Source organism: Lygodium microphyllum, chromosome 16 (genome assembly GCF_053477565.2).
Source record: "Lygodium microphyllum isolate KBCC chromosome 16, Lygodium_microphyllum_v1.1.10, whole genome shotgun sequence".
Taxonomy (NCBI): Eukaryota; Viridiplantae; Streptophyta; class Polypodiopsida; order Schizaeales; family Lygodiaceae; genus Lygodium; species Lygodium microphyllum.
In genome coordinates, this window is record NC_141150.1 from 68,472,388 (window position 1) to 68,493,324 (window position 20,937).

Consider the following 20,937-nt stretch of genomic DNA (forward strand, 5'->3'; position numbering starts at 1 on the left):
CCACCTGTAAAAGGACTAGACACTGCCATTACCTAAGGCAATAGATAAGACATTCCTATAATGGCCATGGCCTATGCAGATTTAAGGTCTCAAATTCGCAAGTTTAATGGAAAAGATTTCCATCCGTGGCAAGTCCTGATAAAATATAAAATGATGGAACGAGACTACTTGCCTTTCATAAAAGGGACCAAAGTTATTGATCCATCAAATCCCCTTGGTGTAGAAGACGATGAAAGAGCTCATGCCATCATCATGCTTCATTTGGATGAATCTTTAATTCATCATATTGACCAACTCTCCACTGCTAAGGAGAAGTGGGATGAGCTTGAAAGTCTCTATAGCGCTACAAGGAAAAACCCCAAGATTTTTCTAAAGATTGAGTTTTTTAGCTTGGAGTATAAAAAACAAGGAGAAGATCTAAGCAAGTTTATTTCACATATGAAGGGGCTCATGGCACAGTTGGCCTCCATTCAAGCACCAATTCATGATGAAGATGCCATTGCCATCCTTCTGAAGTCTGTAAAGAAGGTCTTTCCAACCCTCGTTACTACCCTTACTAATATCCCGAACCCAACTTTGGTAAGTACCATCCAATCATGCATAGATGTAGAGAAGAGGAACCATAATGAAGGCACTTCATCATTTATTTCTAGTGAGCAAATGTTAGTCCATACAACTTCTACAAAGTGCTCATTCTGTCATAAAAAAGGACATATTGTAAGTAATTGCTGGAAGAAGTACCCCAAAAAAATGAAGTGCATTAAATGCAAAAAGACTGGGCATATCACCAGTAAGTGTCCCAGTGTTCCAAAAGTACCTAAGGAATCAGAGGCCAATTTTGCCTCCCAATCCACAGTTGATCAACTCTTTTGAGTCTTGTAAACTCTCTACCTATAACCATCTTTTTGTAGCCTTATTTATAAAGGCATCTCATTGTGGATTAAGGGGGGGCATCCTATCATGCTTTATCCAATGCCACCTGGCATTGAGGGGGGGTGTTGAGAATGTAAGCATGTAAACTCTCCTTGTACTATAGGGGATAAGAGTAGCTAGGTGTAAATGAACTGGAGAAAGGGGAGCAAGGGGAAACCCTAACCCTAACTTCTCTAGAGGCTATATAAATTGCCTAAAGGTCACTCTCACAGTAGAGGAGAGTGTACCAGTTGTACCTTTGAACAACTTACTAAGCAAGATTTTCTTCTTGTACTTGAGCTCTCTCTCTCCCTCTTGTGCACACTCTCATGCTTCCACTCTGTTTTTCCACAAAACTCATGGAATCAACCCATTAAACATGCAAGTTAACATATTAGCAAGCTCTAAAATGATCGTGGATATCTTCATATGACCATGTGCATTGACATTCATTAATTGCTATAACATTTTCCTAAATATGTTCATACATAATGACTCTTGACTCATTACATTTGCTAACTATACATATCACCTCTTGACTCATTACATTTTTTTAAGTATAGATATTGAATCCTGATTCATTACATGCATGCATATTTTCATTTTTGAAATATACTGTGTAGTGACATCATGAGTATAAAGTGGTGGATATACATGATGATAAGAATCTCCACATGATCAAAAAGTGCAACATATATAGTCTATAAAATATGACTCACTACAAGATATAGACCTTATATAGACGTTTAAAGTGACAAAAATACAAACAACAAAATTTGCCCCCGTCGTCGCAAAAAGCATCATTATTGACGATGCCATAGAAATGTTGCTATTGGCGTCGCTATATGCGTCGCATTTGCGATGCAACCAGTGAATTTGCGACGCACATAGCGAGGCCAATAGCGACGTGAGCAGTAAATTTGCGACGCAAATAGCGACGGTAACAAGAAAAAAAAAATTGTGGCAGGGCAGTTTGTGTGCTGTATGAGAGCCATACAAAATAGTTTCCACACTACTACATACAAAGCACTTGCAAACAAAAAGAATGTATACTGAAATCATAAAACTGATACATGAAATAAATACATGATCGCATAAAATGCGATTGGTACAATCATGAAAGGATATCACTAATACATTAAAAAATGTCTACATAGATCAGACGACTAAAAACTAAAGGTGTGTGAGCTCCAAGGATCCAAGGGCGAGCTATAAATCCTCGTCCCCCGAAAGCTCGTTCCATCGCAAAGGAGCATCGAACGGATTCTGCAGAAAAAGAAACAACATATCAATCCACCATACACTAATGCATTCAAATATCTCATGGTAACTACGGACAAGAAAGATGAGTGACTTACAGGGCCGCCGTGTCTATACAATCGGTCGATCAATGCATTGAGACCGTGCCTCTCTGCATATCGAGTCTCAAGGCCTTACGGATCGCGATTTGTAATGGAGTGCTGCAAAGAAAACAAAATGCTAACTGTTAGAAACATGATTGTCAGTACAAAGAATATTTCAAAAAAACAAACAAGCAAAACATAAGAGAAACTTACAAAGTCCTCCAAATATGTCCTGTGGCCGCCACTCCCAAGATGATGGACCACTCCGGCCTCGAGTCATGCCCTCGCCGCCTCCCGTTGTGCTGACTCCAACGTCCTGGCGAATCTGTAGCCTCCTCCCTCAGTCAGCGCCAGTCGTCTGCATCTAACCACTCGGGCTTTGCAGCCCCACTCTTGATTGCCTTGCGTGCGTCGGATCGTCTATGTGACATGTATGTATGCATGCAATCCATCATCCAGCCCGTAGAGAATCTATCTACTGCGGCTAGCATCGAAAACTCCTCGTGCAAGGATGCTACTATGTAGTCATTGCTCCCCTCCGATATGTTCTTCCAATGATCTAGGACGTTGTGCCGAAAAACTTGTTGGCACAACTCTCTCATGCGAGCCATCATCCTCCTCCCCTCATCATTCATGATGATGGCTCCTGACCTACTATCAACCAGGTATCCATAACCCCTAGGAGTCTGTCTAAGATGGGTCCACTCCCATCTCCGTCCACGCTCCTGGGCATATCCAGGAGACCCCTCTACATCCCATGTACCGACAGGGGTAACCTCTCTCGGAGTGGCACTTAAAGGGGTGCCACCTGCTGATGGCTGCGCAAAAGTCGGAGTAACTGGAGTAGATGTCCCCACAGGTGTGACAAATCCTGGAGGTGATGCAGCTCCAGCTGAACGACGAGACGGAGACACCACATCCGTGTCTCCACAGCAGCACCCCCTGATCCCGATGCAATCCCTTCCTCTGGCCCAAGTTGTGAGCATCGAGATCGTCTACTCGAAGCTGAAGCATCTGATCGTGCTGAAGCAGATCTAGCAGAGCGCCCTGATGAAGAACGAGACAGCTCCTGGTCTGCCATCTCTCTGAATCTCACGAGCTGGTCTGGAGACATGCGTGCCATCATGTCGTGAAACTCCTCATCGCTCATCCCTCGACTCATCCTGAAAATGTCACCTGCACAGATAAAAAATGGTGTTAGAATAATCAATTTAAACTATACAAAGCACAGTAATATAAATCATTTTTGAAAAATCCCTCTTAAAATGCATATCTTATGTACCTTTATGGAAGATCTAAACAACGAATTGAGTAATGCAATTCTCCAAGAATTAAGTATTTTATGGTCCCATGTCTCCATGGAGGCATGGTGCAACATACAAAAGCGATTCACCTTCTCTTCCATTGAGGCATCCATTCTTTTTTCTACCCCATTTCCAACCACCACATCTCCAGTCAGTCTATCATCGTCCTTCAGCGTCCATAGCATTTCATTGTCCGGTTCCACCGTTGGTAGCCATTGTGAGATATGCACTAACACCTCTGGCACCAACCAACCTTCCGCCATGCTACCTTCTGGACGAGCTCATTGTCGCACAAAGCCTTTCAAGGTTTTCATGAAGCGCTCCAGGAAGAACATCCATCGCGTATGGACAGGTCTAGCAATCTCCACTTCGTCCACAAGATGCACAAGAAGGTGAACTTGTATCGTGAGCATGCTAGTGGGCAGGTATTTCTCAAAGAGACAGACCGTCTCCACTGCTCCCCGCCTCGTAGATTCAATAGAGGATGTCTTAATCTCTTTCTGTGAGATCCATTGCACCAAAGTCGACAACTTGTAAATGGCCCCGCGAATTTCTAGAGTAAGGCATCCTGCGATCGCGATCGGTAGGACAAACTGCCACAAATGAGAAAGCATTATAAATAATGGCCACTTTTCAAATTGCAAAATGCCCACGCTAATTACAATCCATTCTGTTCACAAACCTGACATATCTTATGCCAATCATGGAATTTTATCCCCAACAATTGGTCATCTTTAGAAAATGCGAACCTGAGAGAATGCATCATACCCGTCGGAGTGCAGATAGACTTGATTACTTGCTTCACAATGCGCTCTTCTTTGGTGAACAAAACCCAAGGAGCGTGAGGAAGCTGCACTCCCCCTTCAGCACTTGACTACGGACAAAGCGCCTCCATCTTACCTACCTCCTTCAAATCCATTCGTGACCCTATAGTGTCTCTCTTTCCTGTGATGTGGTCCCATAGCAAGCTGCCCACATTCTTGAAAATATGCATGGGATCCAACAAGTGGTTGACCCGTAAGTGGGTCCAATATGGCAACTCGTAGAAAACTGAGAACCGTCGCATTCCATTTGGATGTGATTCCGGGTTTACCATTTTCAGCTCGTACCAGCTTGCAGCGTTCATACGTGTTAGAGGTCGTCCAAGAAAACCTTCCCTGAGTTCATGATTCTCTGGCAAGAAAGTGGCGTGTCCTTGATATACCATCTTCTTCATGGTTCGTGACCTTCAGGAGTCTAACTGTGGCCCACACAATGGACATGCATGATAACCTGAGGTAACCAGACCTGTAAGGCGAGCCACGACCTAGTGAATACTTGATTGAATGAAATAAAATATAGATATTACCAGCGAGAACGGAGGTCTGCTCACCTGAGCACTCTCCCAATCCCGGAAAGTCATGCACCGTCCACATGAGAATGGCTCGAATGTTGGCTAACTGCCGACCATCGCGCCTGCTCATATCTTGCACAGTGACCCCCTCCTCCCACAAAATCTTAAGCTCATCGACTAATGGACGAAGATACATGTCCATATTTTTTACTTTGTAGCAGTCCGGGACGAGCAAGCTAAGGATGAGATGTCCTTTCTTCGTAGAAAGCCATGGAGGGATGTTGTAGTTGACAAGCACTATAGGCCACACACTGTAAGAAGTCGAGCGCAGACCGAATGGGTTCACACCATCCATGGCGAGACCGAGCCGAAGATTCCTTGGCTCTCACACAAAGCTTGGGAAGGTAGAGTCAATGTGGCTCCATGCGCTCGAATCCGCTGATATTCGTTGAACTCCATCTGTGGACCTATTCTGCACATGCCACGTTGTCAAGCTTGCCATGCCAGACGTTCGAAACATGTGGTTTATGCAGGGGATGAGCGAAAAGTGTCTGAGAACTTTTTGAGGGATGGTTTGCCCTTGCAAGTCCTGTCGATACCTGTGAGCACCACACTTTGGACATGTCTCCATAGTCTCATATTCATCTCGAAACAGTATGCAGTCGTTGATACATACATGGATGTTATTGTAGTCCATGCCAAGCTTCCGTAAAACATGTCGTACATCATCACGAGACTCAGGCATGGTATTTGCAGGTGCTAATATATGATATTTCAATAACCTGAAAAAAATCATAAAACACATTGAAAAAGCACAAATGTTTGCAATAATACTGTTTAAAAAAAATCAATGAAGCCTATGTGCAAGGTACCTGAATAACTCAGTCACACTCGTATCGCTCCAACCGTATTTTGCTTGCACACTTAAGAGTGCAAGCAATGTCTTCAACCGAGATACTCAGCACCCATCATATAATGGTATGAATGCTTCCTCTCTAAGCGGGTCAGATGTCTCAACATCCATGGGAATCAATGCATCGATCATTGCCTCCATCTCAGGCTCCAAGATTGTAGGTAGGTCGGGAAGGTTGTCTGTCTCCTCTAGCATTGATGGTATAGATGGGCCTTGCGAGTGGTGGATTGGCTCCTGCAATCCATCCATCACACGTCCATGAACTCTTCTAATTGGCCGCAAAGGGTGCACTCCCCCTTGGGTTGAGACATCACCTCCCTGGATAGAAAATTTGCCAACAAGACCCAATCTTATTGTGTATGGTTTTCAATTAGCTTGCGAGTACAATGCATGATTGATATTAACTTCAAATTACCGTTTGTTGAAAATCCAAAAATCGCCTGATCAATGATCTCAGATTGAAACTCGCCAAATCATCGTACGTGTTCTATAGACAATCAGCGTTTTCATCTAGTTGCCAACTTGCATTGAGAGCAAGGACATGGGACACACTGATTAAGATACGTCTCACGATCTTGAACAATAAGACCTTCTTCGTTTTCCATCTTATCTACATTATAGCAAACGAGGCTTAAATGGATAGCTTTATGGAGATGTACGTCAAGTTGCAAGTTGACCATAAATCTTGCATTGTACATAGTAGTTGAGAGATTTTTTGATGTTATATCTCGGCCTTGTATCATGCTCAAGGATTTGTTTGTCCCGGTAGATAATTATTCGTTATTGTAAAAAACTGCACTAGAGGGCTTTGAGTATAAGTAATCCATTTATGAGCATCATTGAGGATCTCTTAGTCTAATAACAAATCAGTCTCAACAAAAAGCATATTAGAAATGTGGTTTTTTTGTCCTAGGATCGCATATTAAAATTAATGCCATCTATGAAATTTATCAACTATAGTAATAAAATTTATTTTAATCAATTCTACTCATAGTCATAAGACTTGAGCGAAAATATCCTATACTCAATTTAAGGGATTCTTCTTCTATAACAATACTTTTGGGTTCATTTTGATGAAGTACCGTAATGACCATTAGCTAGGGTATCATTTTCTTTTAGTCCTTCTGTTGACTAGTTGGCATGATTTCTAATTTGTTATGCCTATAAAGTTAATACAAAAACAATGAATTATGCATATCACAATTAGATCCCCTACTTGGACATTATGAAGGACATGACCAATTTTAAGCCATCTTAATTTTTAGCCCCCTTAAGGAGTCGATGTAATGGTACCCATAAAAAAAGTAAAGTGGATACCATTACCATAATCATGGATATGCTATCATTTCAATATATGTTATCTTTCTTTTTCTCTCCCTCTCCCTCCCTCTCTTTCTCTTTCTCTTGTATTTCCTCTCCCTCTCACAATATATCTTAACACTCTCCAAAAGCAAAAGGGAGAGGGAGAGAGAGAATGCACTCTCCCTCCCTCTCCCTCTCCCTCTCCCTCTCTTTCTATTTCTCTCCCTCTCTCATTTCCTTCCCCTCCCTCTCCCTCTCTTTCTCTCCCTCTCTCTCCCTCTCACTCTCTTTCTCTCTCATTTCCTCTCCTAAACAGCAAAAAAGAAAGTGATTCAAACATTAAACAAGCAAGAGGGAGAGTGAAAGAGAGAATGCACTCTCCCTCCCTCTCCCTCTCTTTCTCTTTCTCTCCCTCTCGCATTTCCTTCCCCTCCCTCTCCCTCTCCCTCTCTTTCTCTCTTCCTCTCTCATTTCCTAAACAAGCAAAAAATAAAGTGATTTAAACATTAAACAAGCAAAAGGAAGAGGGAGAGAGACAATGCACTCTCCCTCTCTTTCTCTTTCTCTCCCTCTCTCATTTCCTTCCCCTCCCTCTCCCTCTCCCTCTCTTTCTCTCCCTCTCTTTCTCTCTCATTTCCTCTCCTAAACAAGAAAAAAATAAAGTGATTTAAACATTAAACAAGCAAAAGGGAGAGGGAGAGAGAGAATACACTCTCCCTCCCTCTCCCTCTCTTTCTCTTTCTCTCCCTCTCTCATTTCCTCCCCCTCCCCCTCCCCCTCCCTCTCCCTCTCTTTCTCTTTCTCTTTCTCTTTCTCTTTCTCTTTCTCCCTCTCCCTCTCCCTCTCCCTCTCCCTCTCTTTCTCTTTCTCCCCCTCTCTCATTTCCTCCCCCTCCCTCTCCCTCTCTTTCTCTTTCTCTCCCTCTCTCTCCCTCTCCCTCTCTTTCTCTCTCATTTCCTCTCCTAAACAAGCAAAAGAGAGTGATTTAAACCTTAAACAAGCAAAAGAAAGAGAGAGGGAGACTCACCGATGAGATATGGCGAGCGTGGGGCGGCTCCTCTTTGCGATGAAGGCTCCTCCTCTCCTTCGCGAACGACGGCGGCGGCGGCGGAGGCGGCGGCAAGTCTTCTTCTTCCTCTCCTTCTCTCACGATGGTCGCTCTCTCCCTCGCTAATTTCAATATTTAATATATTACATTCTCTCCCCCTTAGAGAAATGGAGATGTCCTGATCTCGAGATAAACTGGGGATATTGATGGTTGAGAGTGCATTCATCTATCCAAGTGGCATCCTCTTCGGGATAATCTTTCCACTGGACAAGGTAATCTCTCAAGGTTCTGGATCTCAATTGTCTCTCCCTAACATCTAAGATCCTATCAGGCCTTAGTTCAAGGACTCCTTGACTAGGCATTACAACTTATTGGTCGTCAAGTACATGGTTAGGATTAGGTACATATTTCTTCAATAGGCTAATATGGAATACATTGTGAACCTTTAGGTTCTCAGGGAGTTGCAATCTATAAGCATTAGGTCCTAGTCATTTGAGGATCTTGTACGGCCCACAATACCTTGGACTTAGCTTCTTGCAATCTCCTAAGGATAGGGAACTCTTCTTAGGGCATACGCGAATGAAGACCATGTCTCCTTCTCCGAAGATTCTATCTTGATGCTTCAAATCTGCGTATGCCTTTTGTCTATCCTTGGCAGCTTGGATGTCCTGTCTTATTGACTTTATTTGGTCATCCATCTCTTCCAACATCTGCCTTGAAGCTTCAACTCTTAAGGCTGGATCTGAGAAGTTTAGGGGACTTCGACAGTCATGACCATACAATGCTTGGAAAGGGGTCATATGAATGCTTTGTTGGTAAGAAGCATTGTAGGCAAATTCAACCAAACGTAAGTATTGAATCCACCTCTTCGGCTCACGACAGCAGTATGCCCTAAGCATATCCTCCATGACTTGATTTACTCGCTCTGTTTGGCCATCCGTTTGGGGATGGTAAGCGGTGCTAAAACAGAGTTGAGTCCCAATAGCTCCAAAGATAGCTCTCCAGAAGTGTGATGTGAAGAGAGAGTCATGATCACTAATGATTCTTCTGGGTAAACCATGTAGCTTGAATATCTCTTTGATAAACAATCTTGCAATGTCTGAGGCTTTATAGTTTGTCTCTACTAGAATAAGGTGTGCAACCTTAGTAAGCATGTCAACCACAACCATGATGGAGTTGTATCCTCCCTGAACTTGGGGTATACCTACAATAAAATTCATACTGATGAATTCCCATTTCATTTGGGGAATGTCAAGCGGTTGCAGTTTCCTTGCCATCATGACATGTTCGGCTTTGATACGTTGACAAGACAAACACTTAGTGACAAATTTGAGAACCTCACCTTTGAGCCTTTCCCAATGGTATTCTCAAATATCATCAACAGCCAGATGCCAATAGCGACGCCACTATCCGCCGTCGCTAATCGGCATCGCTACTAGCTCAAATCCTTGTAGTGACTCTTATGGACATTTTTTGTAAAACCTCTTCTAAAGACCTTTCTTTTGCCATCACGACTTTCTTGGAATATATCTTAATTTGCTCAAGCTTCATATGTTTGGACTCTATACTGATGATTGGCCAAAGGTATGTATATGAAGATATAAAAGCTCCATGAATTGAAGGAATTATTGGCTAAAGGGTGGTTGGCTAGGCTACTTAGTTGAATGATATGTTTGTTTGATGCTTGAACTTAACCATACATAGTACCGAAGTTAGAAAAAAATGTATATGCAAACCTTTACATTTAAAGGCAATCTAAAAAGCTATCATTTATTCTAGATAAAATCGTAATGGTTTTTTGGTTTTTATTTGTAAACCACAAAAAAATTAGCCCTTAAATTTAAGGGTGGACTTTTTCTCTATCCCATTTTCGAAAATTCTAGCCAATAATTTTACATGCAACCTAATTTTTTTTGGATGATGCATGATAGTACCCTGTGTATTTCAACTACTTTTCCTAAACTCGAGGTTTTTTGGTCCTACTGCCCATCGAATTTCAATAACTTTCCCCTAGTCAAATCGAAAAAAAGAAAGAAAAAAAAGGTCCAAAAACAACTAGAAAACTATCAATGCTCAGTCCTTGTAGCTGTGTTCGTTTTCTTTTGCATGGTGGTGTATATGCTCATGAATTTCCTAGTATGATCTATTCAGCCCCTATAGGTTGTATAGGGTGTCTTTGCTTGCTATACATAGTCTTCATGGGCAAAGAATTCATCAAAGAATGACTTCATCAACTTCTGCATCTGCAAAGAAGAAAGATTGCAAAAATCCATTTAAAAAAAGAGAGAAAACAAGCCTCGTAAACCCGACCTAGAGCTATGCTCATCCCACTAACAATATTTCGAGTGTGTAAGGTTGTTTGAAATTTTACAGGATGACCGATCAAAATATGGAAGATTTTATGACTGAAGGTGATCTACCGGAACCAACGATGGAGCAAAAATTGGACCTAATTATGATGCAACTTCAAGAGGAACGAAGAGCACGTCAAACTTTGCAAGTTCAATTGGCCACTCTTCAACGATCTACTGCCGATCAAGATGGATCGTAACCTGAAGATGTTATATGACGTACGATCAATACACACTTGAAGCACAATCTATCCGGAAAGATGCCAAGATAAGTAAAAGAAATTTCAAATTGCGTACTTTCAATGGGTTACACGATGGAAAGATTGTTCTCGCTTTTATCAGTTAGTTCAATGATTATTTCCATGAAGAACAGTATGCCGAAAAAGACAAACTCAAGTGTGTCACTAATCATTTACTAGACAGAGCATCACTAGGGTGGACTGTTGTCCGCAAAAGCATTGATTGTCCTATTACTTGAGAGACTTTTCAAAAGAAATTTTTGCAGAATTTTCTTCCACCTCAATTCCACGAAAAACCAATCAAACAGTGGGATCTCCTACAACAAAGAGATCACGAGTCTATTTCACAATATACCGAGCGTTTCTGGATTGTATTATTGCAACTTTGAATGCTCGAAGATGTACCTGAGGTGACCCATAAGTGCAAGTTTATGTCTGGTTTGCTTGGTCACTTTTATGCAAAAGTGAACATGTTTAAGTCGACGACTCTCGAGGATGCGATTTCCTTGGCCCATGATGCTGAAGACAAAATTCAAGAACGAGAGAAGCGACCCCAACAATTCTCAAATAACAGTAACTTCGGTACAAAGCAATTCAATTCTAACTTCCGACGGTTCAATCAAAACCGCTTTGTTTCGTCTTCATTCCGTAAATCTTGTTGGACACGACCCCCATGCTTTACCATCAAACACAAATCCAAATCCTAAGCCATCTTTCCAGCCAAATTCCAACATTCCTAAAATTCCCGCTGCATGGTTAAAAAAAGACTATTTTACATGATGACGAGAGTACACATGATTTTATTTCTGCAAAATTGGTCAAAGAATTGAATTTACATACTATTTTGACTCATTATCGCATCAAGGCTACATTCTTAGGAACTAGATACAATGGAATACAAGAAGTGCATGACTTAGAAATTAAAATTGGTGATTATGCTGAATGCAAAAAGTTCTTAGTTGTGCATTTGCAATCTAGTGACATTATCTTAGGAATGCCTTGGTATCATCAATATAATCTCGATATAGATTATTCCATGCATTCAATAAAGATTCACTCTAATGGAAAACAAATCACATTGCATGGTATGCACACCCTTGATAATTTTCCATTGCTTAGTCATACACATGCTAAACGTGCATTAAGAAAAGGTAGCAAATCATACTTAATATGGGTGAATGAAATTGCAGTTAAGGAAAATCAGATGCATCCTAGGAAGGCACAATTTCTTTCACAATTTAAAGATTATTTTGCTGCCGGCTTACCTCGTGGATTACCACCCACACGTCCTAAAGATCATAAAATAGACTTAATTCTTGGATCAAAACCACCATGTAAAGCACCTTATCGACATAATCAAATTAAACAGAAAGAAATTCAAACCCAAGTTGAAGAATTGTTAACTCGAGGACTCATTAGAGCCAGTAGTTCTCCTTTTGGTGCACCTGTCCTATTAGTTAAAAAGAAAAATAACACCTGCAGGATGTGCATTGATTATCGTGTCTTAAATAAGATCACTGTCAAGAATAGATATCCGATCCCTAAGATAGACGACCTCATGGATAAACTACAAGGGGCTGCAATATTTAGTAAAATAGATCTTAAATCTGGATGCCATCAAGTATGATTGGGACACATCTGATATTTTCAAAACTGCATTTAGGACTCAATTTGAACATTATGAATTCCTTGTTATGCCTTTTGGTTTGACTAATGCACCAGCCACATTCAATCGTATGATGAATCGCATATGTTTGAAGCATCAACATTGTGTCATTGTTTTCTTTGATGACATATTGGTTTTCAGTAAAAATGAGAACGCGCATTATGAACATTTATCCTTGGTTTTCAAATTATTGAAAGAAAATCAATTATATGCTAATCCTGAAGAGAGTGAGTTTTTCCAAACTCACATTGAATACTTAGGACACATTGTTTCATCTAAAGGTATTAAAGTTAATCTTAAAAAGATAGAAGCAAATTTGAATTGACTGATACCTAAAAATGTGCATGAATTACATTCTTTCTTAGGTCTTGCTAGCTTTTACAGAAAATATGTGTGAAATTTTTCATTGTTTGCATTACCTTTGATAAAATTATTAAAGAAAGGTATTGTGTATCATTGGTCTAAAAATCGGCAAAAGTGTTTTAATTTACTGAAACATGCATTAACACATGCTCCTGTATTGCAACTACTTGACTTTAATAGACCATTTTTCCTAGTAGTCACTGACGCTAGTGGATCTGGAATAGGAGCTGTCCTTATGCAAGATTCACATCCCATAGCCTACTCTAGTTGCAAACTTAAACCCTCTGAAGTTAAGTATTCTACCTATGATAAGGAATTGCTAGGAGTAGTACAAGCTTTATGACAATGGAAACACTATTTAATGGGATTTGAATTCATGATCAAAACTGACCAACAAAGTATCAAACATCTCCTTAGTCAGCCCCACAAATCTCTGACAGTCATATTAAATGGGCTACTTTTATTCAAAGTTTTCGTCCACTTATCTAATATCAACCTGGAAAAGAAAATGTTATTGCCGATGCCTTGAGTAGAAGACCAACTATTCATAATATTTATGTGATATCTTATGAATCCCTTATTCCTATGAAAGATACCTATGATCAAGACCCTAGTTTCCAAGCTAATTGAAATAAATTAGTTGCAAATAATTGGATTTCACTTGATTCATTGTCTTATGTTGATGGATTTATGTTTTATGAGAAAAGGTTATGTGTAACTGTTTCATTTAGATCATTTGTATTACACGAAATTCAATGTTCTCCATATCAAGGCCATAGAGGAATTATTTTTACTTTACGTACATTGGTTGAAGATTTTTATTGGCTACAGATGAAATCTGTTGTTTCTAACTTTGTATCTGAATGTTTAATTTATCAAAGAGTTAAGCGACACCATGGTAAGCAATATAGTTTGTTATGCCTTTACCAATTCCAGAACAACCATGGGAATATATTTCAATGCATTTTATTACTGATTTGTCTAACACTCAAGCTAATCATGACATGATTTGGACTATTGTATACTAATTTAGCAAACAAGCATATTTCATTCCATACAAGAAAACATTAACTGCATCTCAAGCTGCTCAATTGTTTCTGAAAACTATTTTCACTAACCATGGTTTGCCAAAAATAATTATTTCTGATCATGATTCTAGATTCTGCAATAATTTTTGGACTACTTTGTTTCCTAATTTAGAAACAAAGATTGATTTTTCATCTGCATTTCATCTTGAAAAAAATGGGCAAACTGAAGCTACCAACAGTACAATCTTGGATCTTTTACGTGCATACACAATTTGAAAACCACAAACATGGGATACATACTTGCATTTACGTCAGTTTGCATACAATAATACCCCATATACAGTTACACAGAAAGCACCTTTTGAAATCATTTGTGGATATAGATTGCCTACACCTATTATTTCATTATCAAACAAAGTTAAAGCTACTGATGATATTGCCAATATGCATGCTACTATTTTTGCTGAAGTCAAAGACATGATTGCGAAAGCCCAGCAATCATACACAAAACAAGCTAACAAGAAAAGAAAAGCTATGAATCTCGCAATTGATGATTATGTTTGGTTACGCATTGAAGAGCGAATATTACAAAGTGTTGAGAAACACCCTGTTGTAAACTTAGCTCCTAGATTTTATGGACCTTTCAAAATCATTCACAAAATCAAAGATAATGCATTTAAATTAAAACTACCCCAACATTGGAAAATCCACAATACTTTTCATATCAGTTTGTTACGACCTTTCAAAGGCTAATTACATGCCCACCCTGTTTATGGAAATCCTCCTTTGTTAGAAGAAGAAATTAAAATCCTTGAACTCGAAACCATTTTAGACAATGATTATATAACCACTAGAACTGGCCGTAGATATTCTAGTTATTTGGTGAAATTTAAAAATAATCCTATTGAAGAAGCCCAATGGATGCACGCTCGTGACCTAAGTGCTTACCCCTCACTGTTGGCTCCACATTGAGCTAATAGCAATTGCATCAACACCCCGGGGGTATGATGCCATGAGGCATATTCCATAGCGGATTCTGTGAGGTTTTGTGACGGAATTCGTAAAATTATATTTATTTGCCGGGGCTCGTATACAAGGTGGATTCCTTGTGCAAAAAGTTGATGGGGATGCCTGTCCTTTTCGAGCGTCACGTTAATTTAATGTGAAGTGGGTGATTCCATAGTGAATGATTCCACAAAATACATATTTAAATTAATGGACGTTTATGAGTTTAGAGTGCGCACTCGTATTAAATTAAGAGTGCGCACTCTAAACATATTTAAATACCTATTTAAATTAATGGACGTTTATGAGTTTAGAGTGCGCACTCATATTAAATTAAGGTTAGGACAAAGTTTCAACCTATTTATTTATTTTGTAGTTTAAGACTGCTACGTATTCACTTTTGTTGGTTTAATTTTATTATTTTCTAACAATTGTGAATGCTTTAGTTGGTGTAGAGCAGGCGGCGGTGGCATTAGGATAGCGTGTATTCAAGTAGTTTAGAAGGAATTATCATTTTTTATGGACGCACGCCTTATCATTAAAGGCGTAGCGCTAATATTTATTTAGGCACGCTTATTTATTGAAGCACTTGACATATATCTATTATTTTGTATGCACATGGGTGCACGGTTTAAATATTCATTATTGGACATTGTATTTGGGCATTGCTTGACTTTTGGGCCACCCAACCACTTTATTCTTTATTTGGACAAAAGCAAACACAAAAGCTAAAGCATGCTAATTGTAAAATTGGACTATTTTTTAGCTTTGAGATGAATAAATTAATAAATACATGCTTTGTGGAGCACTCACACAAGGCATGGGGGGAGATTGTACCCAATTGGTCTTTTTGCCTCATGTCGTGCAAGTCTATTCTCTTGAATTTTGAACTTAAAGTAGAGTTCTTTGTTCTTGGGGACCTTCCGATGCTCACTACATACAAATATAGCATCTGATTTGTGCACCAGAAGACGGTAATAATATGGAGGATGAGGAGTAGGAGGAGGATGATGGAGTAGATGATGACGATGATGATTCCCTTAGAGATTTGGGTGTTATGAATCTAGAGCTAGATGGGGATACTTGTAATGACCTCATGGATGATGAATTACGAATTCATGTAGAAATATTTTCTATCTTTTATATAAAATTGTGCACCATGTCCATAATTTTGTGTGTTTGTAAGCATTCTATAATAAAATAATATATCATATTTTGTGTACTTGTAAGCATACAATAATGAAATCATATAAGTCATCTATGGTGTCATGCATGTACAATATCTTGCTTTTAGAATTTGTATACATTTTATGTCTTTAGATTCATGGTATATTACTATTAGTATATATGTAATGAGGTATCTGTCTTTGGAATTTTTGCATATCCAAGTATATTAATAGTAGCGGGCATATCTAAGGCTATATTCTCGGATATATCCATGGGTATTTGTACAACTATATTTACGGTAATGAAAATCTTCACTCTCTCTCACTTGCCAACATCACCTCTCACTACTCTCTCTCTATTTTGTGTAGTAAAGGGATGCAATAAGAGTGTCTCCCTCTAGTAGTAGTAGTTGAGTTCATAAATACCAACTATCATTTCCATATAGCCAAGCTCATAATCAATAAGGCTTGTGTCTCTTGCATTAGCCTATGATTGCTACCTAAAAGAAGCAACAATTCATGAATCTTGAGTTTGACACAGGTTATCAATTCTTTGTACTCGAAGGTGTTATCGATAGGCCCACATGTTGCTATATGCATGTATTTGAGAGTGAAAGAACGCAGTAACTTAGTTTTGCACTTGAGTAGAGGAGATTGTACATAGTTTATTAGACATTATGGAAGTAATTGCTACCTCTCTATCACAGCCAAAAGAAATCTCTCTTTGCTCGTTGGTTATGTCTTCTCCATCTTGAAATCCTTCTCTAACATGTATAAATAACCACGTAAGAATAGAAGGTGCTTCACTTTTGTGAGATTAATGGCCTCTCTGTCTTCTTTGTGGGTTTAGGGTTGCTTCATTGTACTCAATATATTTCTCTATATACTCTAAATTGTATACAATGAATGCACACAAGTTTTATCACTCCTCTGGATCAAGTTTGAAGAGAATACAATACCCTTACCGCATAACACCTCATCGGACACAACAGTAGACTCTTCCCCTATCCACCTACAAGGAGTATCTTTGTCAACATGCTCAATATAATCTGCTAGGTAGTACATAGACTTCCCAAGGACCCATTCCTTTGCTATCAAACCCTCTGGCTGTGCTCTTTGTTGCACAAGTCCCTTTAAAACTTCCATGAACCTCTCAACCCAAAACATCAATCGAGTGTTAACAATGCCTGCAATCTCTATCTCATCCACTAGATGGATGAGTACGTGCACTTGAATGTCAAAAAATGAAGTTGGCAACTCCTTCTCCATCAAGCAAAGGAGCTCAATGCATTCCTCCTTCTTTCATGATATTGACGAGGTGTTTATCTCCTTGGACGTGATCCATCTATCAAAAGCCATAAACACAATGTTTAAATTTTATCTTTTTTTCCCTATCAACATCTCAACTAGGGATAATATGGTAGTAAGAAACATATCTTGTGAGCTTCCCTAGACAATAGATGACATTTCGGACACCACTCGTTAAATATCCATCAATAACGAGGGGGAGAACATGCTACATATATCAATTCAAAAGAAGGTTTAGAGTCACTTTAAAACTATTTTTTATTGAGATGAAGAATTATATGTACCTTGATGAAATTATGCCAACCATGAGTTTTCAAGTTGGATAGACCAGTCATCAGCAATAAATATGTTGTGCAATGAGGCATCATATCCTATGAGAGTGTGAAGAGATTGTATCATGTCATTCATTATCGCAATCTCCTTGGAGGTTAACACCCATAGTACATGTGCATACTCTTTATGACCCATCTCCTCATCAATTTGTGGCCACAATTATGACTTGTAATTTTTCTCTTGTAAATCGTTTCTGGCCGCTTTTGTGTCCTTCAAGTTGATAAGATGTTTCCATAAAGAGTAACCGACATTCTTCAATATGTGCATAGGATCCAAACGATGATAGATCTTCAAATCCTTCCAGTACTCCAAGGAAACCATAAAGAGTTTTCTAAATCTAGCGAACTCTTTCCATAGGCTCGCACATCATCTTTGCCATTATTGTTGAGCTCTAAATTTGGATCTATAGCAGAGCTTGTAGTCCATTTTCTATGCCAATCTATAGGTGCCATACGAGTCAAACATTGTTCATTCTCTACTTTTCCATCGAAATGTCTAGCTTGGGCTTTGTGACATAGCATGTGATCTTTGAGTAAGAAATGTCAATGTCAAAGATAAATATTCTTCTTGAGATGCTTGCTATGTGTAGATTTTAACTAATCACCGCATATAGGACAAGCTTTGTAGCCCTTGGTTGAACACCTTGCAAAAAACGATACAATATTAGTGGGAGTTTTAAAAATTAAGTAGGAGTTCTATCAAATCATAGTATCGTACCTGCACAAAATCTATATTCTCAAAAATCTGTGTATTGTCAATGCTAGAATACCATGAACATTAAAGCTCCTTGTACCTGGACATTTGGACATATCAAGCACATCTATGCCTTTCCAAATGTCTTGAAGATCATCGATAAGAGGGGCCAAATATACATCGATGTCCTTAACTTGCCATTTTCCTAGGATTATAAGATACAATATTAGGTGTTCTTTTTTAAAGCAAAGAAATGGTGGCAAGTTATAGTTGACTAGAACAATTGGCCAGGTAGACCATTTGCTTGATCACATGGAGAATGGATTTACACCATCGAAACCAACACCCATCTTAATGTGTCATGGATCTTGTTCAAACTTTGGCCATGTAGAATTAATATGTTTGAATGCAAGAGAATTGTATGGAATTTGCATAATCTCATCTATAATGGCATTCTTCGCTCCCCAGTCCTCCATAAGCTTTGCTAACTCTAGGGTCAAAAATATATGATGTATACAAGAAGCCAATGGAGAATGATGAAGCACTTTGTGAGGGAATTTTTCATTCTCATATTTAAAACGAGAGGTAACGTATTTTGGACATGTCTGCAGGCTCTCATATTGACGACCTCTGTATAGAATACAATTGTTGGTACAAGTGTGTATTGTATTGTAGCTTAGCCCAAGCTTGGTCATCATCTTCTTCACTTCATCTCTTGATGTGGGAAGCACATTGGTCGATGGTAGGAATTGTTGGGTGAGTAACCTGTAGTCAATCAAACATACACCACCCTTAGGTTGAAATATAAATGTATATAGGAAAAAATGCTTTTAACATTTGTAAAATACATCTCACTTACTTCAATAGTGCTAAAACAGATGTATTACTCCAACAATATCAATCTTGAAGATTCAAAATGAGTAGGCTTGCACTTAGATGTGACAATTTTGATCCTTTGTAGATTTGTTTAAGCACTTTAGATCAAAGAAACTTTCTTTAGGACATGAGTGACTTCCTTCATATCAATCATCGATAAAATTAGCCATGCCATCATCATCATCATCATCATCATCATCATCAACAAACTAATCATTGTCTTACTCAATACATGAGCCATATTGTTTTAATAGTCTATCATAATTCTCTGGATCATTCTGGCGAAGAAGTCTCATACATTCAAGTAACATACGAGACATACCATGCAAAGATACATGCACATCATAAGCTAGAACCTATCCATTAATTGCACAAGAAAACAAAATTTTAGCATTCAAACATTTTGCAAACATGATGCATACAAATTATTAGATCCACTTATTGGAAGGAGCCAAGACGCATATAGACATGAATACATAAAGACATAATGTATACATTTATGCTTTTGTGGCATATGACACATCATTAATAACTCTGTATAAATTCAAAATCCCTAAAATGAAGTGGGTCACCATCAATAATTAAGAATAAAAGTGTCATTGCATTGCATGGATACATCGGATGAGTCCATCACATCATCACATCGCATGGATACATAAACAAAAATAATATAGAAAGACAAAGTGTCATCATCAAATTAGATGAGGATTGCAACCACAATAATTAATTACTTCTTGAGAAGAACACAAAACAAGTATAGAAATGAATAAAAAGGTATAATTTCACTTATAGAGATATTCAAAGTGTGACCACCAAATTAGACAAGGATTACATCTTGCATAAATACATGTACATCCATAATTCTAGTACTGAGGAGGCCGCAGTGCTCTTTGATGCCTATGGAATCCATAGTTTGCTAATAGTTTATCACCAACACATAATGATCTACTGGCTTGTACAAGAATATAAAGTGGAACATCTCTACTCATGTACTCTGGCTCATGGCCTCTATTGCACTCCACAAATGTGCAATTGGTTCTTGGATCCCGACCACGGCTACTATTAATTAGAACTACTATGTTTCCTTGTGGGTATGATGTACCATCAATATAAAGTCTTTCATTCTCTCGACGAGTAATGTCTCTACTCATGTACTCTGGCTCATGGCCTTTATTGCACTCCACAAATGTGCAATTGGTTCTTGGATCCTGACCACGACTACTATTAATTAGAACTACTATGTTTCCTTGTGGGTATTGGTTCTTGGATCCCGACCACGACTACTATTAATTAGAACTACTATGTTTCCTTGTGGGTATGGTGTACCATCAATATAAAGTCTTTCATTCTCTCGATGAGTAATGTCTCTATCCGAAAGGGAGGCTGCATTGATACACAACCCATAAGCACTCATGCTATGCATGTAGTATGAGAGTCAATGCCATGCACCCTAGCTATCTATGGATCCACAAAAAGACATAAGAGTGGTCTCTAAATTAGCTAGAATGTGTAAATCCTGTGCAACGAAATGGTTGCGTCCTCCTTGGGGAATGGTAGAAGCGAGCACCCAAAAATTGAAAACCTATCTATCTCTAGGAAGTGAGTCTTCTTGCCATCTTCCATAAGCTCTACGATCATATATTTGTACCAAAGATATATGCCTTGTAGATACAACAAGATCAATATCGCCAGATGTCTCGCTTGGTAGTCCAGGGGGTAAGGGATTTCACAAGACATCTACTTGTAGTGGTGGA